Here is a 20,345-nt window from a genome sequence, read left to right on the forward strand (position 1 = left end):
GCAGGAGCGGGGACAGAAAACGAGGTGTGCTCCATCGGCTTCACGCAAGGAGGACGACGTTGCTGCTGCACTGGGGCTCAGTGCTGCCCTGCCTGCACTGCGGGGTCCACAGAACTCTGATTTTCTTGGAGATTTCAGAATGGGCAAGGACTAGTGACAAACCTGTGGTAAAGCATAAATAGAATAACTTACACAGTTTTGAGATGCTTCGTTTCCCTTTCCCCACACTTTTTTTTTTTTTTTTAAAAAAAAACCTAATGGTGTCTCGACAGATGGGACTAAACAGGCGAGGAGGCTTTGGTACCATAATGTTCCTTTATTTGAAGTTGCACAGCAGTACATGAGGGTCTTGATTCAGATTGCGTCTTCTTGCATGAAAAGCATGAGCCATATTTGACCATATCAGATGCGGAACCGATCTGATGGGGTGATATTTTGCACTTTCTGTACTGTACTATATAATACAACAGTTTGAGTTATGCAAAAGAATTTTTTTCCTTTTGAACATTTAACCCAGAGAAAAAATATGCAGAAAGAGCTGGGGATTGCATGGTACTTTCTCTGATAATCAAGTCTCTTCTCTAAGTGCTGAATTCAAGACACTCTGTGCTTCTGCAGTTTTTTTTCTTCTTGTACAGATTTCCATGCAATGACCCGTGGTTTAATTTGGTCGCTTCCACATGATCACGTACAACCCCAGCGTGAAACGGGCCATCACGAGTCTCTCAGCTGCATAGAAAAGCCGCAGTAATGGCTCCTTTAGTGTTCATCCTCCCTTCCCGCTATCTCTGATTTCTGCTGTTCTGTCTGTCCCTGGGCAAAGAAGCTAGCGAGCCCTCCTGCCCCATCCAGCAGTCACCTGCCCCTGCCCAGGGCTTCTTTTTTTTTTTTTTTTCCTTTTGTTCCCCCCTTCATCTTCCTCTTCTCTCCAGCACCGCTGCAGACCCCAGCTCGCACATGGCCGGAGGAGCAGCCTGACTTCCAGAAGGCAGCGGAGGCTCCGGCCGGGGTGGCTGAGCCCACCGGTGCCGCCGCAGCTCGCGTCTCGGCTGGGCAGCTCACCCGTAACGCGCCCATGCGTGCCCGCCGCCCCGTGCCCGTGCGAGGAGGCAGCGTGTACCTCCGTGCGCTGGTACAGACCCGGCGGCACACACCCGGCGGGACCGGCCCGGTGTTTGTTCCTGTGCCCGATGCACAAGCGCGTGTCCCTTCCACACCCCGCTCCTGCCTCCGCCGCTCTGTGTATATATTGCTGTACTCGCTTAAATGCTGGAAAGTAACTGTTAACATGTAAACTGTACAAAAAATAGGCTAAGATTAGATGAAAGCCAATGCCACTCACCAAATCTTTGCACTTAGTAGGTAGCTCAATGTAAAAATAAAACCCAGTAATAATAATAAAAAAAAAATAAAAAAACAAAGCCGCAAAGCTAACCTTTCAGTGTACAGTGGGGGAGAAGTACTGTATGTGGTGATTCTGTCATTGTTCCTCCGTATAATGCTGTAAGGGGAAATGGTGTTTATGTACTTGTCTGTTAACATTGTTGACATTTGTAATTACCACAATTGGTTCATATTGATGTTTATTTTTCTTCATAATTTTCCCCCCCTTTCCTAACTTAGGCTAACCCTGAGGTCAATGCCTCTGTCATTACGGGCAGCAGATGTTCAAACAGTCTGTCAGTCTCGTCTAGTAATGAACCAGCAAATGTGCTTTTAGGGGGAGGGAAGAAACCCATTTGGCACGAGCGCTGTGTATTCGTTGCCAGTAATTATTATTTTTTTTTTTTCCATTTAGTTCCTGGAGAACAGTCACTTCACCAGTCTTCTGGTTTTTTTATATACTTTCAAAGATGACTTGATAGCAAAACCATGTTTATTAGGGGTTGGTTTTTTTTTTTTTCCCCTCCCTTACTTTTGAAGATACGGTACAAGTTCCAGTGTCTTTCTATTAAATTATTGCCTTTCGTTTTCCTTTGTTTTGTTTTGTTGTGGGTTTTTAATACAATTGTTTTCTTATCTTTAAGTGCCTTTTTGAGCACCAGAACAAATGCTTGGAGTTAATGTCCTAGGAGCTGTACACATCATGATTTCCTTTGTACAGTTGCGTTGTGCTGGGGGTGATTGCTTTTAAAGTCCTTTTTAATTTTTTTTTTAAAGAAAAGAAAACCAAGATGTTTTGTTGAAGAATAAACTACCCCTTTTTAATATGGTATTCAAATTGTAGTTTTAACTACTGTAAATTTAAGGGAAGAAATGTATTTTTCTGTAAGCTAACGTGGCACAAAATTGAAACGCGTACATTGTAGGAGTATCATAACTGGAACCTGCTCACGTTTTAGGAGTAACTTTACCCTGATCCTTGATACCTCTCTAAAGGCGTAAAGACTGTAGGCTTCGGAGAGTTCACAGAGCTTTCACTGTGAAAACTTAGGGCCGAGTCGCTGACGTGAGCGGGTGGTGGGAGCACCCTCCCCGAGGGGCCCTGCTCCGGCCGCCCACCGCCTCGCCGGGCCAGGGTCCGGAGGGACCGGCACAGCCCTTCCTCGGGGACCTGGCAGCCGAGAGGAGGGCGTCTTCACGGAGCGGTTGTTTCTCTGCTGTGCAGAGCGAGTGCCGACCTCCGGCTCGGCTCCTGCAGACCCCGCCGGGTCCCCATGGACCTGCCCCGTCCCGTCCCGCGGTGCTGTGGCCCTTGCCCACCCTTCCCGGGGCTCGGCATCGCCTTCGATGGTGCTGACTCGAAAGCAATGGCACCCACGGCGGGCTCTTCTCTGTACAGGCTCTTCAGCAACGTGCGCAAGTGTGTGGGTCCCCGGGGCGGTGATGACGGTGCACTTTCTTCCTTAGGCTGAAGTACCCCTGGTAGGTCATTTTTGTAAACCCTGGACTGTGTTATTTAACTAGCAGTGTTGTGGTTTTTACGGTGCGGCAGTAGATGTCCCGAGTCTGATCTGCTTCCGAGTGGCTGGGCTGCGTAGTCTGGTGGGGATGGGTTTGGTTACGCCGGGAAGCCGTAGGAAGCGGCTGGCTGGCTGCCCTTTGTAACGGTCGTCCTCCTCCTCTGGTGTTGTCTCTGTAACGTATGGTGAGATGCCGTTCAGCTAGAGTGTCTGAGTGGGTCCTCTGTCATGTATGCTGATGATGCCATGTAGATGAAGCCGCTGGTTGGGTGTGGACTCATCCCGTTGAATAAAACTGCTTAACTTTTCTCAAAAACACTGGCTGTAGTTTCAGAGTGTTTGCTGCCTCCGGGAGCTGCGTGGGCCGGTACCCCTGCCTGCACCCTGTGCCTGCACCCATGCTTGTGGCTTCCTCATCCCTCGTCCCCCGCACCCCCGGTCGGAGGTGGTGGCCAGGGTGCTCTTCCAGAGCCGCCGTGCAGCAGCCCCGCAGCACCTTCCCCATGCCGGCGGGCAGCGGTGGTGCCGTTGGCTGCGTCTCCTGGCTGCTGCTCCCCCGTAGCCGTGAGCCAGGCCCGCGGTCGCTCACCATGGCTGACTTCGTGTGTTCCGCTGTGTTTGTTTAGATGAACTGCTGAGAGCCCAGATGGGCTCTTTCCTCTCAGCCCTGGGCATATGGTGAAAACACGCAGGGAAGAGAGATGTAGGCCAATAAAAAAAAAAAACCCCGACACTGCCTCCAAGAGGGTGTGAATTTGCCCATTTCCACTGGTGTGGGAGGACCTGTGCTGATCTACACCAGGCAAGATGTACCCCGCATTTCAGAGGTGTCGTTTCTTCTAAGTGTTACATTTAAATGCATTTAGCTAAAAACAACGGGAACGTTCTTCCATTTTATTTGGAACAAATCTTTGCCTTGAAGCTCGCTGCACTGAAACCGCAGTAATTAAAGGCTGAGGAAGGGGCTGTGCGGGTGCGTTAGGCTCCTCCTGGGGCGAGGGCCCGTGGGGAAGGGCTGCTCTGTGCTTCCCCAGCCCCTGGTGCAGGAATCACTTCCAGCCCTCGGTGCCTGCGCCCATCTTCAGGCAATTTAATCCCTTTGCAAACCTCCTGCTATGGTGAGAGCTCCTTTGGGTGGTTTATTGCTTGCCCACAGGGGAAGGCTGCCTCGGGTGGGGGATCGGGGTAGGTGAGGATGGCAGCTGGGGAGCTGCGCTCCACGTCTGCTCCGGAGAGACCTCACCTTCACCTCTGCCGGCGTGAGCTCCCCGGGACCTCGGCGTGTCTGTGCCTTGGGAGGAATGTCAGCTCAATAGGGCCAGGGTGACGCTGAACGGAGACAGCGGGACCGCACCACTGCGGGGGCCAGCGCTTGCGGCAGGGACACGCTCTTGCCTCGCAGCCTTCATGCCATGGGTAGGGGTGGATGTCCAAGAGGAGCTGGGCTGAGCGTCCCCGCTGCCTCCCCCTGCTCGCCCTTCGTGTGTTTTCGGGGGGATCAAGACTCCATCTCCTGTCGCTGCTATCTCATTTTTCCCCAACCTTTGACGCCGTGAGCCCCTCTAAGCAGTTCAGCGCGTTAGTGCTCGCCCACGCAGGGGTATTAGATTAGTATTGCTCTCGAAATGCGGAGGGCGGCTTTGGCAGTGAAACATTGAAAGAGTAGGCTTGCTTTTCTTTTCGAAAGCTGATTACACAGACGTTAATTATCACTGGAGGGGCGGAGAGGGGGACCACAACACGGCGCTCTCGCGTCCCTCCAGCCACTCGCCATGTGAGCCCATTCATGCCCATAGGCTCTCCGAGGCCAGAGATCTGCCATGGCCCCCTTATCCTCACGTTGAACCGTTTTTTTCTTCAGGGGTCGTTCCTCCCCTCCATCACCAGTCCCCCTGAAGCAGCTCTGCCCCAGAGGGGGTCTGCCTGCCGCCCCCCTGCCTGCAGATGTGGCTCCCTGGCGCAGCCCCTCCGGGACCGGGGGCCCTGTGCCCCCCTTGGCTGCCAGGCTCTGCCCGCTCCTGTTATCGGGAATTGCCCCCTCCCCACAAATACCCGCTGTCAGCTGCCGAGCAGCCAGAGCTGCTTCACCTCGTCCGTGACAGGCCTGCTGGAAAACTGAATCCAAGTGTCCCCCCCCACTGCTGCCAGCCCCCCATGTGGGGAACCCCCCAGCCCTGCCACAGAGGATGTGTCGCACTCAGATGCAGGAAGGGGACGCGTGCCTGCAATGCACAAGCGATGTCAGACAAAAGCAGATGACAAAATGAGCTTAAAACAAAGATGATTTAGTGCTCGTTCTGTTGCAAACAGGACAAGAGCAATTATCTCCTTCCAAAGGGAAGGAGTGAGGGGGCTGTCGTGGTTTAACCCCAGGCAGCAGCTCAGCACCACGCAGCCGCTCGCTCACTGCTCCCCGCTCCCAGTGGGATGGGAAGGAGGATTGGGAAAAAGTAAAACTTGTGGGTTGCGATAAGAACAGTTTCATAACTAAAGTAAAATAAAATATAATACTAACAATAATAATAAAAATATAATAATAATACTAATAATTGTAATGAAAAGGAATATAACAAAAAAAAAGAAAAAAAAGAGAAATAAAACCCAAGAAGAGACAAGTGATGCACAATGCAGTTGCTCACCACCCGCTGACCGATGCCCCAGCAGTGATCCACCCCTCCCAGCCAACTCCCCCCGTTTATATACTGGGCATGACGTTCCATGGTATGGAATACCCCTTTGGCTAGTTGGGGTCAGCTGCCCTGGCCGTGCTCCCTCCCAGCTTCTTGTGCCCCTGCTTGCTGGCAGAGCATGGGACACTGAAAAATCCCTAACTTAGGATAAGCGCTACTGAGCAACAAGTAAACCATCAGAGTGTTATCAACCTTATTCTCACACTAAATCCAAAACACCAGCTGCTAAGAAGAAAATTAACTCTATCCCAGCCAAAACCAGGACAGGGGCTTAGGGGGCCGTGCAAGCCAAGGAGACAAACAAAGGCCCTTCCTGCAGCGGCAGTGGATCCCCGCCAGGCACCACGGCCTTCGGGACTGGCCCAGTATTTGCTTTTAAAGGATTAACTTGAGCCAGCTAAGTGGATATGAAAACCGTGGTGAGTGCAGGAGGACATCGTCCATCGCAGCCCCCTGTGTGCTCAGCTCGGCCCCGTGCTGCCGCGGTGCAGCCGGCATCCTGCTGTGGAGGTGCCCGGGCGGCACAGCCCTGCCCAGCCCTGCCAGCTCCCAGCATCGGTCGCCGCCTCGCCAGCAGCCCCCAGCCACGCTGGGTCACTCCTCACCCTGGGCTCTGCGCTTAATGTGCAGCACCTCACAGCATGGGGGCTTTAACCCATGAGATTTATTACCGGATAAGGTAAAGCAACTTAATTAAACAGTTTTCCCAATGCACATGCGCTGCTGGTTGCATCAAAGGTCTGTCCTGCGTCCAAATTGTTCTTCTGCTGGGCTGTCTCTGAGCTGAGAAGGTCCCCACAGTAACACTGGTACTCAGTGAGCCAAATGAAGCCTTTGTCTGAGAGTAAATGTCAACATTATCAGTAAATTGATAATTGATTTCCAATTAAAAGTCCCTGTTCCCCAGCACTCCTAATACAGGCTCATGTTAAGCTATTTATCCTTTCTTCTCCTGACAACAAGGCTTTTAGTGCCGTAACTGGGATATTACATTTGCACTGGGAGCTGTGTCCTTCGTCACGTGGCTCCACGGCAGGAGCTGGCCTCCCAGGCCAGAGTGCGTGCTGCCACGCTTACGGCACCTCGGCACCAAACAACGCGTTTCACGCTGGGGAACACTGTATTTTTAATGCAAAATAAAGGGTAACATCCCTAAAGATAGCTCAGGAGAGAATCAGTATGATAGGGTATAGCTCTGTCTCATTACTCCTAGGGTGGCCATCTCGACCCAATTCTGGCTAAACTTTGAATAGAAAAGGTTATAAATTTGAGGGGGTGAGGGAGAGAGAGGCAACGCCCGGCGCTGGCAGCAGCAGCACCACATTGCCTCTCCGGCCTGGGAGAGGTTTCACACCTCATTTTATTTATCTCTTTGGAAACCTACAGGGACCAGACCAAATACCTGGAAGAAGCTGGCTTTGCAGAGGGCATCTGCTTAACAGCTGGAATGACTAGAACCCACAGAAGAAAAAAACCCCACAAAACAGCAACTGCAGAGGCTGCTTGTTTGCAATGTACCGAACCGACGGGGCCGGAGGGGAGGCTGGGTCCCGCCACGGCGGTGCAGGGCGAGCTGGAAGTTTTGTGTGCTTGTCCCTGGGGAGGGGAGGAGGGAAGGGGACACCCTGGTTTCCTGGTACCAGGAAATCACGTCATTAAAGCATTGGACACGATGCTTTGGAAGAGGGAAACGAGGCACTTTCTGAGCAACATGGGTTATATCAGAACTGGGGCATTGCGCGGTTGTCACATCAGGCTGCTCCTGCTGCCACCGCTGCGCACTGGCACGGCAAACCTGCACCATTCGCCTTTTCGGAGCTATTCCGAGTTCTTGCTTATTCACTCCCATTTGCATTGCCTGATGCTATGGCTCCAGGTTTAAGGTTGGGCTTCAGTCCCTGGGCTGAGGATATAGGCAGCTTTAGAAACTTACTTTTGTTAAGGCTGGTTTGGAGTAACAAACCTGCCGCCGCGGTGGGGCTCACTGGAGGCTGAGTGACCCGGAGCTGCTGGCGCAGCGCTGGCAGCCGGGGTTCGCTCCCGGGCCCCGCTCTCTCTCGGGGCTGCCTCCCGCTGCAGTTACTGTGAAGCCGGGCGGGAGCTGGCGCTGCTCAAGCCGCCATCGGCCCGGCTGCCATCCCTCAGCCGCCGGCTGTTGCAGTGCTGCGAGGAGCACCCGGCTGTGACGGCGTTACACCGCTATCTGGGGAGCCGGGAGTCGTTTATTTAGCCAGTGATTGCCTTGCACGTATGTCTTGTATGGCCTCACTCAAGCATGCTGTCGAAGAGAGATGAGTTCGAGTCATGAGTGGCTATTAATATTTAATTTCATCCCATCCGTGTACACTCTTAATTCAGTCCTTGTTATAATTCTTCCTGATTGATTGCCACTTTGCTGACCTCTGCGTCGCACGGTGCCGCAGACATGAAGCTTCAGCTTTCATCAGCGATCTCTCAGGCAGAGACCATCCCCACTGCCTGGCTTGGGGAGCAGCAGGGTGGCGAAGTCACCCCAAAGCAGGCGATGCTGTGGCCTGGGGAGCCAGGGGACCCTTCGCCCTTGCTGCTGGTCTCTTCCCCCTCCCCGCAGCCCCTCCTGGGCTCCCGGCGCAGACTGTTGAGGTGCAAAGCACAGGCAGAGCGACCATCCCTGCCCCGCGCAGTAACAAACGCCATCTCCTGCCCCGGGAGAGCCAGGGCTCTGGGTAGTGTTTCCAGCTGCTGAGTGGATAAAAAGCTCCATATCTAAATAAACAGCTCCAGTAAAGTCAGAGTGCTCTTCACACCCGAGCTGATGAGAGGCTGCGGCTGGCAGTTTATTCAGAGGCTGTATTATGTTTCTTTCCATTGTTTTTTCTGCCGCCGGTTCGTGGCTTCACTTTCCTCCCCATCCTGGCAGTGCGGAGGAGCAGAGACCTCCCTGCTTTCTTCAGTCCATCCCTGATGTGCGGCAGCTGCAGAAACAGAGCCGGCAATGTTTTAGCAGTGGTTTGCGTGGGACCTTAGCAGGGAGAGGGTGGGCTCAGCCGCAGCTGGGACTCGACCTGCATCTCCGGAGGGCAGCGGCCCACCCGTCCTTTCTTGCAGCTAACTAGCACAGCTTCGGGCGCAGCCCTGGAGCAGGGGAGTGCAGGGTTGGCTCCAGGCTGCCAGTACCACCCTGGTCCGTAGCTGCTCACCTGCCCTCTCCCCATGCGCCAGGAGCATCCGTAAGCAGCTGGGTCCAGTGCTGGCACAGTCCGGCACTCACCCAAGGGGCACCCAGTGCCGGGGGAGGCTCCTGGGCACCTTCCCTGGGAAAAAAAGCCCCTGGGGGCTTCAGTGGGTCCCTCAGCAGCCGGGCAGCGGCTGTGTGCAGGGGGACTTGGCCCTGGCCGGCCTCTCGGGCACGTCGAGCGTGTGTAAAGGCATGACGCATGCGAGGCAGGCGTGCTCCTGTGTCCGCCGGCGGGTGGGAGAGCGGCGAAGGCACACGCGAGATGAAGACCACCCTGCCGCCGCTTCGTTGCCTCTTTCGGTACAAGTGTTTGCCCCGGACCGGGAGAAAGGCCCACGCGTCCCCCGTGGGCTGCCGTGCCCGCTGCCAGCAGGTGGCAACAGAGCCCCGCGCAGCGCGGCCGGCGGGGCGAGCCCCGGCCCCGCGGGAGCGGCCGCGTCCCGCTCGGATCGCCCGTGGAGACCGGGCCTCGGGATTCGGGGGCTCCCCCAGCGCGATCCTCTGCTCTGCAGCTCGGCGTCCCCCCCTTCGGCCCGCGGGCAGCTGTGGCGGCGTGAACTGGGCTGCTCCGTGGGCTTCCCTGCCACGCCGCTTTCGGCACTGGGTACCAGTGGCTTCAGAGGAAGGTGCGGTAAGAGGCGTTGATAGCTGACAGCTACGGAGCAGTCTGCCTTCAGGAAAAGCCCATAACTCTCTAAATATAGCCCATAACTCTCTAAATATCTGTATAATTGGTAGCCGGACGATGCTCCTGAGCGTGAGGGTTTATGTTCTTATCTGTGTAACGCACCTGCGGTCAGTCTCTTTAATAACACACGTGTGAGGCGAAGTGCTTCTTAGGTAACATACTGTTCAGCTTGAGGAATAGCCTCTTTTCTGGCTGGATGACGAGCGCAGATATCTTCTTTGTAGCTGCGACGTGGGGCCATTGTTGCAGAGCAGCATGTGCTTGCAACGGCGTAATGAGCTCCAGCCAGTGCTCGGCTGGCGGGAGGAGGGCTGATGCCAAGGCTGTCAGAGGAGACCGGCACGTTCCTTACCCACAGCTAATCCATGCGTGCATGGCTGGTGCTGATGTGCTAATCGGGTGTTTGCATGGGCCCCTCGGACACCTGCCCCATGTTTAAGCATTAGATACCTGTCTGAAACACCAAGTGGCTGTATCTGAGCGTATTTCTGCTTAGCTGAAAATTAAGACCTGAGTCATTTCTCTCCAACAGGTCTAGTTACCTGGCTGAAGTGGTAATAATCATTAACTTTAAGCATAAACAATAAATTGAGTGTATTTCTTAATTTCTATGGGCCAAACGCAGCATTTGCATTTAAATTAACTTTCCACACTACTGCACACGAACATATGTGTTGATTTCCCTCTAAAGTTAAAAATACACATGAATATGTGTAAGTACTTCCCAGTCCGGTGTATCAGAACGATTACTGGACAGAGCTGCTACGCTCCTCACACCGCGAGAGCGTGCCGGGTCTGGGATGGTGAAGCCCATCAGAACAACGTGGGGTTTGGGACCGGGAGGAACCTGCGGCTTGAAGGTGCCTGTGGTGCCCTGGAAGCAGACTCAGGTGCTGGACCAGGTCAGGGCGCGCCGAGTCGCTCCGTTCCAGTTTGGCGCTTTGCTGCTCAATGCGATGTGCAGGGCTGGGAGCTGGGGGCTGCAGGGAGCCCGGCCGCCCCCTCCTCAGCTGGGAACCGAGCAGCAGCTCTCCCCGGAGCTCCTGGAGCTTGGGAGGGATGGTGGTGCCTGAGGTGGCTGCGTGGTGAGCCTTGCTGATGCCCCTTGCTGGAGGATGTCACGGGGCTTTGGAGACAAGCCACGTGATAAAAAAACGGAGGCGGAGGTAAAATCACGTATCTATGTCTTCCTTTCTTGACATTCAGGTAAAAAAAAAAATGGTTTCTGCCAAAACTGCACTGAGTCGGGTTTTGTGGGTCAAAACTGCAGCTGGCACAATACCACTTCTTTGGAGACTTTTCTCCTTTTCTCCAGGAGCGGGAACTCCCGAGAAGGCTGCTTGGTCCTCAGTTTGCTCCTTAATTCCTCCTCACGGCCTCAAGCTGGATGGGTGGCCAGACCTCACAGGCTTTGGACGGAGCACAAGAAATTAAAAATCTGTGTTTATGTGTTTCTCTGCTCTCCTGACACCGAGCTGGCGTGTGCCGAGCCTGGCCCAGCTGAAAACCCATGCAGTCTCATGGCTGAAACGGTACAAAAACTCGGCAGCGGCCGGTCCTGTGACTGCCTCCCCGATCGTGCTCCCTCCTTGGTCATGTCCTCCCTGTTGCGGGCTGCTCTGGGCTCAGGGGGAGCTTGGAAAAAGTGTTTGTGTGTGTGTGTGTGCGCGTGTGTGTGTGTGTGCAGCCAGTGGCAGGGCGATACTCCCTGCCGGGAGAGGGGACGGCAGAAAGCCACCTTGGGAGGCAGGCGCGTGGTGATGGCAGGGGCTGGCTGGTGGGCTTCCCCGTGCCTGTCCCCAGCCGATCGCTGAGCCTCCAGAGCAGGTTTGCTCGCCGAGTCTCTGCGACATGGCTGAGCTGGGAAAGGTGCTGCGCATCCTCAGCGGTGCCCGAGGTGGGGGCCGGCGATGGGAATGGGTATGCCCGGGCTGCTCCATCCTGGCTGTGCCGAAGGAAAGCTCCCTCCATGCCCCGGAGCTCTGGCTGAAGATTAAATTAGCCCCAGTAAAGATTTATTAAAGATCAGTGGCCGAGGTCAGGGGAAGTATTTGGATGTGGCTGGTGGCCCAGCTCTGTCCCCACGGGATTTGTGCCTTCCATGAGAGAAGCGCTGAGAGCCACGGCCGTGGCGGTGGGCACACGGCTGCTGCTGTGGCTTCACCTGCGCTGATGCGCGTCGTATCGTGCCTTTTCCCTGGCATCGACTGGAGGAGCCTTTTGCAGCGTTACAGCCTCAAAGCTGCCCATGCTAACGAGTTAGCACAGCTTATTGCTCCCGGAGGGAAACGGCCCCCGAGCAAAGCCCGGCGCAGAGCCACGTCCTCCTGCAGAACTGGCTGCTGCTTCGGTCTTCTGAAACCAATGAGATCCTTTAACCATCCCTGTGCAGACCCGTTCCTGTGCCTGATGAGAGAAAAACATAGCGTTGAGCCGCTCTGGGCTGAGATCTTTATAGGAAGGCTGGGGAAAAGTGGAAAGGAAGAAGGGAGGTTTCTGTGCTAATAACTTAGATTGGTGTAGATGCACCCAAAGTATGCGGTCAGGTGTCTACAGGCAGAGATGAAGCCAGAACAGGGAGGCTAAAGTAGAACAAAGGACAACCCCACGCAGCACTTTGGGTGGTGGGAATAGCTGTGTGGGTAGTGGGGCACAAATCCAAACCAGGCACCCCCCGAAGTGTTTTAGCCCTCTCCTCCGGTACACGGCTGAGCCCCATCGCCTGCCACCCCGGAGCGATGGCTGCTTCTGCCCTGCCTTCCCCAACAAACACGGACGTGGGCATGTGGGAAAACACGATAAACCTCTCCCGCACCCTGACCTCCCTGGGCAGAGGGGCCGAGTGCCCCGTGCCGGAGCCGTGGGGGCGGCGGGGGCCAACCGGAGGGCTCCCCGCTCCCGGCTGGGGAGAAGGGCTGTGCCACGCCGCAGCATCGCGGCGCCTGGGCCATCCCCGCCAGCAGCCCCAGAGCGATGCTGTCCTGTCGGGCTGCAGCGCGAGGGCTGCGTCGTGACGGCTGTGTCGTGGCGGCTACGTCCTGACCGTGGCCCGACCTCGTCTTGCCCACTTCTCCAGGATTTACTGATGGTTTGCGAGCAGGAGAAGGTGAACCCCAGAGCAAAGTTGTTCCTGTGGGCATGCTAGGGGCGAGCTCCGTTTCTTGTTTTCTTTTTATTTTCCCCAACGCTTTACGGAACAGAAGGGTCCTCTGGCCCCTGTGAAGGGCGTTTGTACGTGTGGGAGTTTATCCCTTGGAAACCACTGCATTATTTTCAGATAGTATTTCTGAACTTGAAGTTGGTTGAATCACCAGGGACCGTTAAGGAAGAATTCACTGTATGTTTGGAACGCATCCTTCAATCTTTCTCTTGACTGAAGCTGGTGACACTTTTATCTGAGAAAGGCAAGGCTTTATCTAAAGGTTTCAAAGTGCTTTACAAATGAGCTAAAGCTGGTTTTTGAAAGATGGATACTTTTGTCTGCACTGTATCGTAGAACCATCCAGAGGTTCCCATTGCTGAGGTCTGTACAAAAGTGCTATAAGAGATTTTTCTCCACCAAGATTTCTGCCAGAGAAGAAAAGGGGGGAGGAAACTGGAGGCGAACTCACCGTTTGGGTGTTAAGTACCACTTGACTCTTGGTATTTAGAGTTCCATTGTGCCTTTAACTTGGTTTACTACCTCGCTAGTTACCAAAAAGGACGTTAAAATGTGTATTTATGGCCTATGCATTGCACTGTAATGACCTGCCAGGTCCACTTGAGCACTGCCTCGCGAATCTAACAGCACGCGCAAATCAAAGGAGAGCTGATTTGCATGACGATTTGCATGATGATTTGCATGATGATTTGCATGTGCATGCACAGTGCCATTTCTGGATGCAGACTGCTTGAGGCAAAGACGGATGTGATCCACGGAGCCCCGGTAGCGCCCTGGCTGCCGGGGGGCAAAGGAGCAGACGTGGCCGTTTGCTGCGCTGCCCCAGCACCCCTCGGGGCGGGGGTCCCCTGCGCCCTGCCGGAGGGGGGGCGCAGAGACGGGGGGGGGGGGGCTCAGCTGCGACCACCCCAGGGCAGGGGACACACGGGGACAGGTATCTCCTCCGAGACCACCCAGCAGATCCAGTGCTCCCCACGTTGCTGGTGAGCTTCACGAGCAGGCAGCCACGTTCTGGTCCCGGGGCCGTGCGGGTCAGGGACGTGTGCGGGTGCCTCGCTGCCCCGGGGCGCGCTGGAGGGGCTCTGTCGCCGGAGCAGGGCGATGCCTTGTTGCTGCACCTACCTGAGATTTTACATACAAAATAACCGTGCTTTTTAAAAAAAATCTAGTTTGGCTGTTTCCCAGTATTTTGCAGTGTGTTTTTGTCCTGATGCCAGGCACAGTTATTGCATTGCACAAGAACTAAACTTTCTCCAGAACTTTTTTCTCAGTGTTTCTTCATACTGAGATTTGGGTATTTTATTAGAAGGGAAAATCAGCAAAGAAGATACGAAGAGCGTGATAGCTAACAAATGATTTCTAAATAAATTTTCCTCAAGCTTGACTCTAAGTCTCATCCAAGACAATTACTGCAGGTGAAACTCACTGTCCTTGTCCCCAGGATCGGAAATTTGATGCATTTTCAGTGGAACTAACTCCAACAACGGTGTCAATGGAGGAATGAAGCTGATCAGTAATCTGGGAGGGGAACTTAATCTATTTTTTCTTTTTTAAATAGGTTGCTCTAACTGGAGCAGCCTGTCTTTTGTGAAATACGTGCATCATGGCATATCATCTCTGCTGCGATATTTTTTTCACAGAAAATTTGATGACAACACTACTTTTGAGCGATAATGTGAAGAGAGGCCAGGGATTGTTGCTTGGCTGAGCAGGAACAAATGGAGTATTTCACGGATCACATGTGGCAGTGCCTTTGATTTGCAGCAGGACCCATTTGTTTTTTAGACAATATTGACTGGGAAAGCAGCTCCCATCGATTCCTCCTCGAGGACTCTTTTGTTTTCTTCTTTTCAGTAAATGGTGTTTCCTTGTAAAGCACCGACTTTTCCTGAGATAAAATAGACCTGCCTGAGGTGGCAAATGGCAGGATGAACTAAGGTCTTTCTATCTGCAGCTAACGAAGCGGCACACGGACGTGGTGCCCGCTCTGCCGGGTCAGGGGCCAGCGGAGGGTCCGGCATCGTCACCCCACGTGCTGCCCCCGAGCTGCTCTGCGCTGCGGGGCCCCAGGGCTCCCAGTCCCCCCAGAGCGCAGCAGCAGCAGCTCCTGTACAGGGACCGAGGGGCATTTCTCGTTATCATGAGGCACCCTGAGATTGAGAGAGAGAAGGTGTTAGAGGTATCGGTGATCACGCAGCGCTTCTGTGCAGTTTTTACCGTTACAAAGCCAGGACTGCAGAGCAGCTGCCTGACTGTGGGGTCATGCCGGGAAGGGTCTCGGGACAGAAGCGCACCCACGGGTGTGGGAGGACACGTATCTTCTGTCAGACCAACTGACATACGAACGCGCTGTTGGATGTGTGATTAGGTGAACAGCTGGTTGGGGAAACCGAGAGATTAATTCACGACTTGCGGGTAGTACTATCCTTAAAGCCTGACTCCCCCCCGCCGCGGGAGAGCGGGGACCCCTGACCCTCCAGAGCCTCCGACCCAGCGGGGGCTGCAGCGAAGCACCCAGCACCCTGCTGGGAGCGGAGCTGCGCGCTCCTGGGAAGCGTTCCTGGGAACAGGCGTGCGCTGAGCTTGCGTTCGGCACGAGAGCGTCAAGGAATAAGATCTTAATTACATTTAAATGCGACGAACATGAGTGCATCATTACTGTTTTTAAGACGCCGTGTTCTCGCAGGGATGCTGGGAAGAAGAGGATGGCTCCAAAGCCTGCCAGGCAGCGGGAGAGGCAGGGCAGCCAGGTTGTCTTGTGTTCGGTTTTGTTCTGCTATTTTACTTTGGTTTATGCCTGCCCCATTATTATGTCCTTACCTTTTATGATAGGATCATCATAATCAGTGAACAACAAAGTTGTTTATAGGTATGATGAAAGGAGCAGGAGATTTCAATTACACAGTAGAATAAATGCAGAAGAATTTGTGCCCAGGAGCATCTCTTTCTGCCTTCTCCCAGTTGTTCTTGCAATTGATGCTGTTGGCTTTCTTTTGCTTCTAGCATTCATCCCCCATCATCATAATCACACCTCCTCACACACAGGCAGGGAAGCTGCTCCCCAGCACCCAGAGGAGCCCTGCCTTGTGCGGCAGTGTTTTGCTTTCAGCTGTGACTCCCAGGCCCTTTTTGCAGTGAGGGATGGGGTTGGTGTTGGGGGGGTGCCGGGCCTCCCCCCAGGCTCCGGTGGGACCAGCCAGCATCCGCCACAGCGCCCGGCACAGCCCCTAGCACTCTCCAACACAGCGTGTGTTAGCCTAGGAGACAAATTACCAAATGCCAGGGGGAAAAAAACCAATGCTCATCGCACTGAATTAACAGCACACGTACAATAATAGGGTGGGAGTAATTTGCGAGGGGATGTGGATAACGTCTCGCCTGTGAAGCACTCGGGTCTACAGTGGGGCGGGAGCTTGCAGCACCCGCAGCTGCCTTCTGCGCCCCTCGAACGCCAAAACTTGGTGTCCTCGCTGCCATTTAAAGTCTTCGGCCGGGGTGGGCTGTGACTTCCATCTGCCCATCGGCTCTGCAGTAACCCCTGGGGCTGCTTTCTGCCATTATTTCTGAGCCAATCTTTTCTTTAGGAAAACCAAGATAACAATCTCTTTTTCACCTTCTGGAACCGCTTTGGGCTTGACCCCTTGTTCAGTGTCCAAACCCGCTTCCCACTCCTTCCCCTCCCTGCGCCCCATCAGCGTCTCTTTGGCTTTTCTTGTGCCACTTCGGGTGCTGTTCGGATCCCCCGTGGTCCAGCACTCCCCCCAGCATCCCAGTACAATAAAAGGTGTTTCTCTGCTGGGCAGGGAGCTGCAGCAGCTCTGTGGAGGTGCCGGAGGGCGCCCGGACAAGGCTGGGCGGTGGGGAGCAGCAGATGCCGTGACTGCGGCTGCTCGGTGTGGTCCGGGGCGCACGCTGCCCTCCCCTGCTCCCCGCGACACCCCGATCAGCGTGGCTGGATGTCAGCCCTGGCGATACACAGCTGTACATCACAACTTGCCTTCAGGAGCATCTTCTCCTGTTGCTGACAATTTACCTGCTGTTCATGCTTGTGCCTTGTCCCAGCATTTGGGGCCACGCTGGAGGTGGGTCGATCTCCACGGCTCGTACCTCTGGACACCGCGGGAACGCTGCCGGGGCCCTGCGGGAGCCAGGCTTGGCTGTCACCGAGCGATGCATGCGCCTCACGGGGGGTGCTGGTGCGATGCACAAGGCAGAGATCCCGGCGGCATCGCAGCCGCATCTCACACTGAATGGCGAACGGGCTCCTTCGTCCCCCGGTCCCGCTTTTTAATGGGCTGAGGGCAGATAGTTTTTTCTAATGAAAAATTGTTTAAGTGCAAACCCAGAAGAAGACAAAGAGAGGGCTGGGTGGAAAACACGGAGCTAACTGGCCCTGTTCTTCACTGGTGAAGAGAAACAGCACAGCACTTATTTTTAACTTTGCAAATGCTTCTGGAAAGATTACGCTGGTGCTCAGAGCACGGCAGTGCCCCGACTTCACGTCTCAGCCTCACTGAGGACATGAGTTTAACGTTTAACACGATAGTTTAACATGAGACCTCTCTGAAGTGCTGAAATGAAACCTTGGCCTCCTCCAATCATCTTTTGGGTAATTAATTGTCAAGAAATGCTCAGAGGGTGATTTGCCTTTTATTTAGGTGGTTCCAATAATTCAATACCTAGATGGATCCAACAACCATTCACTGTATGTGCTTTAAATACGCACCTCAGGGCAGTCTGTCACTTGTCACGCTCATAGCTAATGAATGAAAAAGTGACATAGAAATGAAATGTAAAGGAAATGGTGGCAGAATTTAGAGTGATTCATGCTTTGAACCTGGACTTGAAGTGCAGCAAGTGCTTTCAGTCTTGCTGACTGAATTAAATAGCCCAAGTTAGTAACACATTTTAATATTTTTTTCCCTGTGTAAAGACATTAAAGTGCTTTTAGCAAATGAGGTAAAGATTTTTCCATCCATGTTCAAAACAAAAATGGAACACTGTGCGTGGCATGCCCAACGCCTGCAGCAAGCTCATGGCATGGGCCACGCGTGGCCCTCCCGTCCCCCCCGCAGCCTCTCCTGTAGTGCCCGTGAGTCTGACTGCCCTGAAAACGGCTCTGTCGGTGCTGCCGGTGGCCGCGGTCATCTGCACACAGCCACGGGTCACGCTGTGGAGCCGGTATTGAACCTGGGGTGTCCGTCCCTGGGCGAGAGGAGCATCCCATCCCGGTGAGAGCCAGGGCCCCGTGCGATGGTCTGGGGCCACCCGGGGCAGGGTGGTGGCTCAGCCCGGGCATCCCAGTTCGGAGGGATTTTACAGACCCTGCTGCTGCCTTCCGCTCGGGCATGGCTGCGGCTGCGGGTCCCTTCGGGCAGCGATGAGCTGCCGGTCTCTGCTCCGACCTGCCTGGAGCTGCCCTCTCTTGCTAGCAGTTGACAGACGCTCCATTGCGTTGGCTTTGTTGATAAGGATATATATTGATTGCTAAGGGTATATATTAATTGCGCCCTCATCACTTGTGGCTGGACTGCATCCGCCTTGGGCCGTTCAGTGCATTTTTTCCTCCCTGATGCCCTCTATCCGTGGCACACTCGGCGTCCAGGGCTGCCCAACAGCTACGGCCTCCGAGGGGCTTGCTGCTGCCGGGCAGAGCAGCGGGAGCTAACACAGCCCGAGTCACGTGGTGGAGATTCTCCTGAGTGGATGTGCACGTGCTTTGGAGACATTCCCTGAGAGCATATGTTTAATTTCCTGTGGAGAGGGGAAAGGATTTGCCAGATGACATTGGTTCTCGAAACTGGCAAAGCATTTTTTAAAAAGTAAATTCCCTGGGTCTGCCTGGCAATAGCTAGTCAGCGCGGGGGAAACTGGCACCAGTTAGCGCCGCTGCGGTACGTGCTGGGTTTCAGTGCATTCTAGTTTCAGTTTTAATTTTAGTATTTTTCTTTGAACATCTCCCTTCTGGCTCCAGCACGTAACCAGAACAGTATCCCCCACCTTGCTGGAGCTGCAGCCCTTCCCTTGGCTCTCCAGTGCTGACGTGGGGCGGCTGCATCTTGCGGGCGCGCTGGGGAGCCCATCTGCGTGGCGGAGCTCCCGGTGCTGCCGGCGGATCCCCCCGGCTGCCTCCACCCTCCCTGCCCACTGGCTGGGCTCCAGGGGGACGCGGCGGCGGCACAGGGCCAGCTCTGCGGTGCCTGCTCTGGTGGGTTAGCTGTCCATCCTCCCTCCCGGCCGGAGCAATGCATCTCGGGCGGCCGTGAAATCCTCCTCCGTAGGGATGCCTGCAAGGCCGGAGGGGTTTTTGCAGAGCCAAGCCCCAGCGCAGTGTCCACGTGCCCAAGATGCCTACAGGACAGGTTTCAATGCTGGAGTGCATCTGCTGAAGCCCTTGCAGCCAGGTCTGAGCTTGCCTGCTCCAGTGGGGAAGTTGTATCGTATCCTGTGCCCAAGCTGGCTGCTGTAGCAGAGGGAAAAATAAGAGTATTTCCCCAACTTTTGTTAACTTTTTTTTTTCCCCTTAATATACACCTACAGGCTCACTCTTTATAGAAACATTGGAAACCAGATTTCAGCAGGCCTTAGGGATTGCAGCATTATCCGTCTTCTGTAAATGCTGCAGAGCTGTGTGGAGCTGGAAACCTTTTTACGATTGCAGCTCGGCTGAAAAACAGCGCTGCGTTCCTGGTGCGCTCCAGGATCACTTCACTTGTCAGCCGGGTAGAAGGCAACAGCTGTTGGAGCATTTTGGTTTAAGTGTTTCATGAGAGCAAAGTGCAGGAAATGGAATTTACTGAATTTTAAATACATCTCATGCATCGAGATCAGAGCAAGCGCTGCAGGTAAACCAGTATTGCTCTGTACCATAGAGACGCTTCTTCCCTCCCCAGAAATCTTTCAAAGACTTAGGCTTGGAGTACTTGATGCTACAAAATCAATGGAGGTTTGTGGCTTGGAAATGAAGCTCCAGCACTGGAGCAAAACTTATCCCAGCCCTTTAAATCTAATCATGCCTGTTGTCAGCATCCAAAGGCCAGACACCCTCTTGACAGCTCCTAATTCCACCCCGAGTGGCCATCAGTATGAATAAGACACGTCTCTATGGATGTGCAAATGTGTTCGGTTCTATTTAACAAGGATAAATATCTTAATTAAGATAACCAACCGCCTGGGGGATTTTGAAAATTAGATGAGCGTGAGCTCCACAGTGAGAGCTTGGCACAGATGCTTTGGCTGTTCTTCCAGAGAACTCGTGCAGTCTCTGATGACCGTGACGGGACGCAGCTCTGAGCTCTTGCAAGGGCCCCGTGCTACCTGGGAGGCTCCCCGTGGTGGTGAAGGGGTGTCGCTGATGCTGGCCACCAGCCCAAGCCTATGTACATTGGCTCAAAGCAAACGTGCTCGTTTCCCACCCTGATCTGTCTCAGCCAGCAAGCAATAAATGTTCTTGACAGCTTACATCCCCTTATGTGCTGCTGGTGAAGACTGACAAAATTCGTGATGAATTTCAGTCTTCAAACTGTCGTCGCACCCATTTTTTCATCCCCTTCATAAAAGCCTTTTTAAAAATTATATTTTTAACAATGGCTAGGCAAGTGTTGAACCCCGCCGGAGCGCTGGCACGGAGCTGGGGAAGCGCTGGGCTCGCGAGGGGCCGCGGCAGCGGCGTTGCCACTGCTGAGCA

Source organism: Gymnogyps californianus, chromosome 13, assembly GCF_018139145.2.
Source record: "Gymnogyps californianus isolate 813 chromosome 13, ASM1813914v2, whole genome shotgun sequence".
In the NCBI taxonomy this organism is placed as follows: Eukaryota; Metazoa; Chordata; class Aves; order Accipitriformes; family Cathartidae; genus Gymnogyps; species Gymnogyps californianus.